The 7,898-nt window shown below is 43.2% G+C and overlaps 1 pseudogene across 1 annotated transcript; it reads left to right on the forward strand.

Moving 5' to 3' along the window:
* Positions 1–1,042: 1,042 nt before the first annotated feature.
* LOC308128299 (rRNA 2'-O-methyltransferase fibrillarin-like) lies at positions 1,043–3,823 on the forward strand (annotated as a pseudogene). The gene is made up of 3 exons: positions 1,043–1,189; positions 2,165–2,310; positions 3,181–3,823. The product of its transcript is annotated as an rRNA 2'-O-methyltransferase fibrillarin-like (transcript).
* The last annotated feature ends 4,075 nt before the right edge of the window (positions 3,824–7,898 follow it).

Below are 7,898 nucleotides of genomic sequence, written 5' to 3' on the forward strand. Positions count from 1 at the left end.
GTCTAGCAAAAATTATTTATCATTATTCAGTTTTAATTAATTAATCAGACGCAGTTTATCTAAAGCATTCTCCCTTACTTTAATAATATATGCCCCCCAAAATCAGGAGGAGAAACGACTAAGAACCAGCCCCTTCACAGCCCAAACTTCATCCAACAGATCCTTTCTCCTTCTGTCACCCTCTCATCAGATAAGTACAATGACAAAAACATAGCCTTCAACGAAAAGGTCATCAATAAACTCAGGCTCATAGTCGCACTTTTCGCAGGAATCCTTGCAGCCATTTACGGACTGTCTGGGTTGTGGATACCTCTGGTCTATCTGTGCGGGTACGGGTTTGTGGCCACTTCGTATCTGATGCACAGGATGAAGGGACAATCAAATTGCTTTTTCAAATCGAGGACAGCGATATTTGAGAGGGGGTTGGGAGGGATAATGCCCTTTGTAGCGACTTGGATGTTGGCGCACAACGTGGCAACTTTGTTCTGAATGAATCTTAATGGCGAATGTTGATCTAACGATTCTGTTGTACTTATTGGCTATAAGTTGATAGACATGAAAGGAATAGGTAATTCTATATACAGTTTATATAGATAGCATTTATGCATGGTGTTTGAAGTTCTTTAATAGATTGACGATAATGTTTTTATTTTATTATTTCGACCGTTATGATCATCGAGAATCTGGTCAGTGGAGTACTTTGTCTGCTCGCAGGCCTGGTTGTCTACCTACTCTATCCCTTTGCACTCATCCCTGTCGCCTACCAAGTCTACATTGGAGCACCTCAGCCACCCTCGTATGGACTTTTCACACATTTTTGAAAAGACACACTTACCCAGGACTGTTATGCAACTCCCGAAGAATAGAAATGCTGCCGCTCTAACTAGCCGTGATAGCTATCTTTTCAGTATTATTAGTGGATAAAGATTCTTTACAATTCTTTCCTTTTGCGCTGGGAGCATTCATCTGTCTGTTCTACGAGATCATTGATTACCACCGCTGCAACTACTCCGCTCAGACACTTCTCCTGGCTCTTGCAGTCATGCTATTCACCTTCACTGGCATCGCCTTCTTCTCCAGCACACTTATCTTCGGAAAGGCCTTTTGGATCAACCTCGCTATCACCATTTGTGCTGATCAGTTCTTCCGAGTAGTGCTGTTTGGGGTGACTTCCTTGGTGTTCTACTTGGTGAGGCTGGGCTAGTTATAGCAACGAATTCACATTTATGTCTGGCAGCATAGTGTGATGCGTGAGGAGATAAAAATTGACTAAAATGGGAATTAGTCTCTTGAGGGTATGAACAGATAAACAGAACCCCACTTCGACCTTGTAGATATGAACAGGTTGGTCAGAACTCCCTTTAAGGACATTGAAAACCATGCTGGACAATCTAGGACTTCAAGCCCCCTGCATAGATCCCCACAGCAGTAAAAAATATAATCACCCCTCAAGCCTTCAAGGGTTTCAAGAGGCTCAAACGAATCGTATGGAATATCCCCCAAAAGGAGGTCACCTTCCCAAAGGCTTTCTGCTCGCAAAAGTGAGTTTAAGTAGAATAATGATAACTTGCAAATCATCAGACTATAACAATTTGAAGAAGAGGAGCTAGAGTCTGAAAGCATTGGCACAGTGGTTGATCCTCCTGGAATGAGTAGGGTGTCATAAGAGGCTCGTTCTAGAACAGAAGAACCTTTGAGGGTTATATCCACTAGGCAAATAACTGAGCCAGAAACCATCTTCCTTGACTCCATCCCCAAGGCAGAGGAAAGTAAAGATGAACATTAAGAACCTGTTTTTCCAGATGAAGACTAAGGATAGATATCCCCCAGAGAAGAAGAAGAAGATTAAGAATGCTCTAATAAAGATAGTGATAGTAGTAAAGATGAACAAAATGAAGTGGAAGTGTCGTAGGCAATAGTCAACAAACAACTGACCTAAAATACTCGCAGACATAGTTAGCTCTACATCACTAGCGTATACCACCCTGATAACATTGATAGCAAACCTTACTTTTAGGCATTCAAATACGACCATTACAGCAAAGTTAACAAGCCAGAACGATCTGAAAGTAAAGGCAGGAATAGGGCAGGGTCTCAAAACGATGTGATCCAGCCCAGCACAACCAAGAACGTGCGACCTCCACGAAAAGCATACCGCCCTTAGAACAAGAGGGAGCTCAAGGATCTGCTGATGGGTCCATCCCCTTATCTGGAATATCTACCAGGCATGCTGAAGAAGGAGGAAGAGGGCAAGAAGAAGAAGAAAGGTGGAGGGAAGGAAGAAAGCATCAGCCTACACGTCACTGATCTGTGAGTTCTTTCCAACTCAAATAAACATAATCATTCAATTGCAGTCAATATAATTCATAGCTACGTAGCTTCAATATACTTTATCGAACGGACTCAAAGGTACAGCCCTATTGCACAAGGCATGACCAATCAGATTAACAGTTTGTTCGCTCCTGAACGCAGCCCACTATACTCTCAATGAGTCTTACTTAAAAAATACGATCACTTTCACTAAGTCTTTCAGGTTAATTACAGGCAAAATTGCTGTTGAGCCATCCCTTGATTTCCCTGCTTTATGAAAAGCCGACCATGTCTGCCGTGATGGTGAAGTTCTGTTGGTAGTGGTCGAAAATTTACTCAAAACTATTTAAGCAGTCCTCCAAAATGCTCAACCCTGTCTCTTCAGGTAGGTTCAAATAGTCACTTAGCCTGTTTGGTAAGTGCTATGTTACTACTCGCAGATGGGGCACCTGGCAGGAGAATAGACAGCTGACCTGCTCAACATAAAGGATCTTGACAGCCTTAGAGAGCATGTCTCTGCGGCGATAGTTGAACTAGTAGATCTTGAATGAGTCTTAAAGAGGGATGATGGCTTCCTCAGCATGTTAGTCGGTGAGTCGATGGATGAGGAGGATGGAATGACGCAGGCTTCTAGCCCGCTTCCACTGCTTGCGCTCATAGTTCGAATTTGTAATGCCCATAACAATCTCTGATTTTGTTGATGGGCAAAGATTTCCAGTAGAGGAAGCCCTTTCATAGGGAAGGACCAGGAAAACCCTTTCAGAAAGATGGTGGAGGAAAGCCTTTTAACAAGGGGAAGCCTAGACCAGGAACCAAGGTCTTGGTCAAGCCTCATAGACTCCCTGGAATCTACCTACTCTCTATGGGTAGGGAGGAGGCTATAGGCACCAAAAACATGACTCCCGGTGAAGGAGTCTATAACTAGAAGAGGGTTAGTGTGACCCACAATGAGGAAAAAATTGAGTATCGCCTTTGGAACCCTTTTCGCTCGAAAATTGCTGCAGCTGTTCTTGGCGGAGTTCAAGACATTCACATAAAGCCTGGGTACAAAGTGCTTTATTTGGGAGCTAGTTCGGGGACAACGGTCAGCCATGTCAGTGATGTAATTGGGGAAAATGGTATCGTATACGCAGTCTAATTTTCCAACCGGTCAGGAAGGGATCTGGTTAACATGGCAAAAAAAAGACCTAATATTGTACCTCTAATTAATGACGCGAGAAAGCCACTAGAATATCGATTTATCACAGGAATGGTCGATACTGTGTTTGCAGACGTTGCTCAGCCAGATCAGGCACGCATCATAGCTGAGAATGCCAAGGTCTTTTTAAAGAACGGGGGGCATTTCATGATCTCTATCAAAGCCAACTGCATTGACTCCACACAATAACCAAAAGTGGTATTCGAGCAAGAGATCAATAGGTTGAAAGAGTATGGACTCAAGCCACAGATGAAACTAACTCTGGAACCTTATGAGCGGGATCACGCAATCGTCGTAGGGGCTTTCAGACCATGAATCAGCTTATCTCCTCATTAATATATAAAAGAATTGTCATGGAGCATGACGGAGCAAAATAGGAAATCAAGCACTAGATCAAGAACCACAAAAAGAAACCCCTTACAGAAGAGGAGAGGATTGCTCTTATGGAGGAGTACAGGGCTGTCACTTTGTAGCAGGTGAACAAAACCAGCATGTGCAGGTTCTATCTACGAGGCTTATGCATTTTCAAGGACGAAGAGTGTCCATATGCCCATTCCCTGTATGAAATTGACTACCGCCCATTCTAGAACGAGTAAGTAGAGTTCAACTACTTAGGTACTGATTTTAACCAAAGGCCACTCTTCATGTAGAAGAGGAATTACGTAAACCTAATAAACTACCAACAGACAATAAGAACAAGAGATCCGAGCTTCCCCTAGTTCACAGAGGAGTAGGTCAACAACGAGATGGATGGTAGTGTCAGGAAGAGGATCCGGTCCATAATGCACTAGGATCTTTACAACCACTTCATGAGACTAATTGAGAAAGTCTATCCGGAGGCTAACCTAACTGAATCCTTTCTTGAACGGTAGTACACTCGAGTGGGGTTCAACAAGTTGATGACGAGAATTAAATTCGGTTTCCTTGAGAAGTATATCGAGCAGTTTTACTTCAAAATTGATATTCTAATGCCTCCGTACAAGACCAGGAAGAGGACATTCATCTTCAAGAAGCCATCTCTTGCTGACTGTAAATAATATTACATTAAACTGGGTCTATAACAAGTGCATAATCTGATCAATCAGAAAGTCAGTTTCCCATTGACTGAAACCACCATCCGGAAATGTCTGTACACTGACACTTAAGCGAGGATGCTGCCTTTCCGCAATTTTCTAAAGGATTCAGGCCTGAGCATAAAGTAGTTTTTGCGTATCCTTGAGGACTAAGGGATCGAATTAAAAAAGGGAAGTGGCATTTAGAGCCTATTTGATCTTGATGAAGTAGAAGAGTCAGGGCTAATCTAGATGGTTGTGCAAAAGGCTATTAACATGAAAAAGCCAGTTATCAACTACTAGGTCATCAAAGAACTAACTTTGGATGTGCACCAAACTACAAAGAAAACCACACGTCTCAAGTAGATGACCAAGCAGGTACTGTTTAGACTGATCTAACTCTAACATCTCGTGTTTTATCACAACCAATTCTCTTTAATCTACTTTAAAGAGCACGACATGGGCATACCTACTGATTTTCATTGCTCCTGCTCTTTCAGGTAATCTGAATCCCCCGTAAAGCTAAGGAAACTGGGTAAAGTTGTATACTGTCCAGACAGGATCGTTCTAGTGGATAGATAATCGACCTTAGAATATGCAGAGATGGCCTTGGACCAGCAAGAGATTGTGGCGATCGACTTGGAAGGATGGCTGGCTAAGGATGGGTATATTGAATTATTGCAGGTGGGGATAAAGAAAGACACCAAGGAAAACCAAATCTTAATCTTTGATTTTATAGAGCTGAGGAGGAAAACTCTATTTGAGTCAGCCAAACTTCTGTTGAAGGCACTTCTATAGGATGGTAGTGTGAAGAAGGTATTTCATGATAGCAGAAATGACTCTCTGGCGATTCACTGCTTCCTTCAGAGCTGCGTTGTTAACAGCTTTGATACCAGCATTTGCCACATCTTTATCGAGCAATTGAAAAAATATCCCTTTCAAGCAAACCCTTAAAAGTAGTATGAGAAACTACAGATTGTCAAGCATCCAGGCCTGAACCTTATTCTTTCCACCTATGATGCACCTTCTGGAGTCAACATCCTGAAGGACAAGTTTCATAAAGCCTTCCAGCAAAAAACTCACCTCCTGGCCAGACCTATTGACCCCTAATTCCTAGACCCAACCCCAACCCCAACCCCAACCCCAACCCCAACCCCAACCCCAACCCCAACCCCAACCCCAACCCCAACCCCAACCCCGCAAGTGCCTTATTTGCTGCAGAAGGATGGTCAGCTATCTAAAAATAATTGTGACTGTTCTTGTATATTATAATGCAATCATCTCGTATCAAGACTAGGTCTAAGCCATTGTACGATCTGCCTTATGTGGCAATCAGTAGACGCGTTCTTCGCCTCTAAGGCAGGGACAAACCCTTCTGCAGCTATTTCACTCAGCACTGCAGATAACTGCTGGAGAAGCACGCTAACCCCTCCCATCAGTCTAACAGCATCCATCCACAGCACAAAAGTGGACATTCTCTAATGACGGTTAATCTGGTGGAGGAGCCCAAATTACCAGAGAAAAAGAGATCAGCAGCCCCTCTAAAGGTCGGCAAAAGGCAGTCAATGACACGGAGGAGGATCATACTGATAGATTCTTGATTCAATTCATGAAATACTGGCTAGGAGCGTACACTGTCCTTGCAATATGCTTTGAAGACACACTCTCGATGTTCTGAATGCGATCTCGGATCGTTCTGGCATCGATGTCTTGCTTCCTGAGTTCTGCAATTAGCTCCATGTACTTATGAATTTACTTATGGAGGTGCGGGTTCTTATCCCGTATTTTTTTGAATCGATGGACAGTTTCAGTGTCAGTGATGAGTTCCCTGAAATAAACATCAGCATAACACTCTATATCGTCGTCACTCATCTTGAACTCCTTCTTGAGCTTGGTTTGGGTTACAGTTATTTCTTTGTTGAGGTCCTGCCTTTTCTTATTCAAGATCTTTATCTGATTCTCAAAATATTTGCGCTGTTCAGAGGATCGCATCTTGCCTAGTCTTTCCTTTTCCTCCATATAGCTCTAGGTCACTTCAAACCAAGGGTCACTCTCAGTGTAGTCTCTATCTCCTGAGCCCTTGTTGTCAGCCCCTACTTCGTACCAGTCCTGCATCTCGATGGCCTTGTCAAGCAGCTTCTAATAAGACCAGAGATACAAGTTCTCCTAAGTTTCTCGATGCTTGCACTGGGCGGCAACTTTAGGAGCACTTTTGTAGTTTTTAAAGTCGATGAGAATGGACAGGGAGAAGTAGACGTTCCGATCAGGTAGAGGGAATTTCTTGTACCTGAAACTTGTGTACTAGTTCACTTCGTCGATATTCTTCATCGCCTCCTTCAGGTTGGGCAGGAAGTTTAGGAACTCGTCTTTAGAAATCCTGGAATGCACGTGATTCAGGAAGGATAGCAGGTCTTTCCCTTCAACAGTTGCAGACAATTCCTATTCCCATTAAGTACCCACCACACTGACCTCAGCCCGGTGCTTCAGCTAGGAAGGGGACTGAGCCCCTGGAACGATAAGACGATAATTATTGTTTGTACCAAGAACAACTTTATCCAAATGCTTGACAACATGACGCTAAGTGATTTCAGTGCCGTTAACCAATACTCGAGCTTAAGGCATGGGTTCTACCTCGACATCCTTTAGCCCTCTTAAAAAGCTGCAATGAAATTTCCTCACTCCCAGCCCATTCAACTTCACATCGTTCTCATCGTCATCGAAGTTGCCCAGTCTAGTTTCATCCTTCTTCAAAAAGTACAGCAACATTCCACTGAGAGAGGGGTCATCCGAAATGTTGACCAGATAAGGCACTGCCTTCTCAGTGAAGCTTTCGGCATTCATCCCAGCCTCATTAAAGGCTTTCTCTCGATTATGCTTGGCTTTCTACTGCTCTTATTTCTCAAGCTGGATTCGCTTTTCCTCAGACAGCTATAAGAGCATTTTCTGCTTCATGAGTTCTTCAAGCAGTTGGGACATTTCTTCCTAATTGTTTTTTTGAACGACAACTTCTTCAGTCTTGATGATGGTCTCAGGCTTCCTGTTCTTTTCACTCTCCAGCTCCATCTTTAGTCGATCGATCTACTTCATGAGTTCTGCGTTCTTGGCTGCCTCCAGACTCTCATTCTTCTTGGCAGAGGTTTTAATGCAGGCCACTCGATCAGCAAACCGCAATGTGGATAGAGTTTCCTCATAGTTGTTTTTGGAAGGTGACAGAGCTGCTATCATAAATGTCTTGCTATTGCCTCCCAGTGACTAAGATAGCAGATGAGTCAACTCACTGTTTCTGTAAGGTACAAAGCCTTTGTCCTTCTTAACCGCATTGTTGGCAAGAGTTTAGA

This window comes from Lipophrys pholis (genome assembly GCF_963383615.2).
Source record: "Lipophrys pholis genome assembly, contig: SCAFFOLD_404, whole genome shotgun sequence".
Lineage (NCBI taxonomy): Eukaryota > Metazoa > Chordata > Actinopteri > Blenniiformes > Blenniidae > Lipophrys > Lipophrys pholis.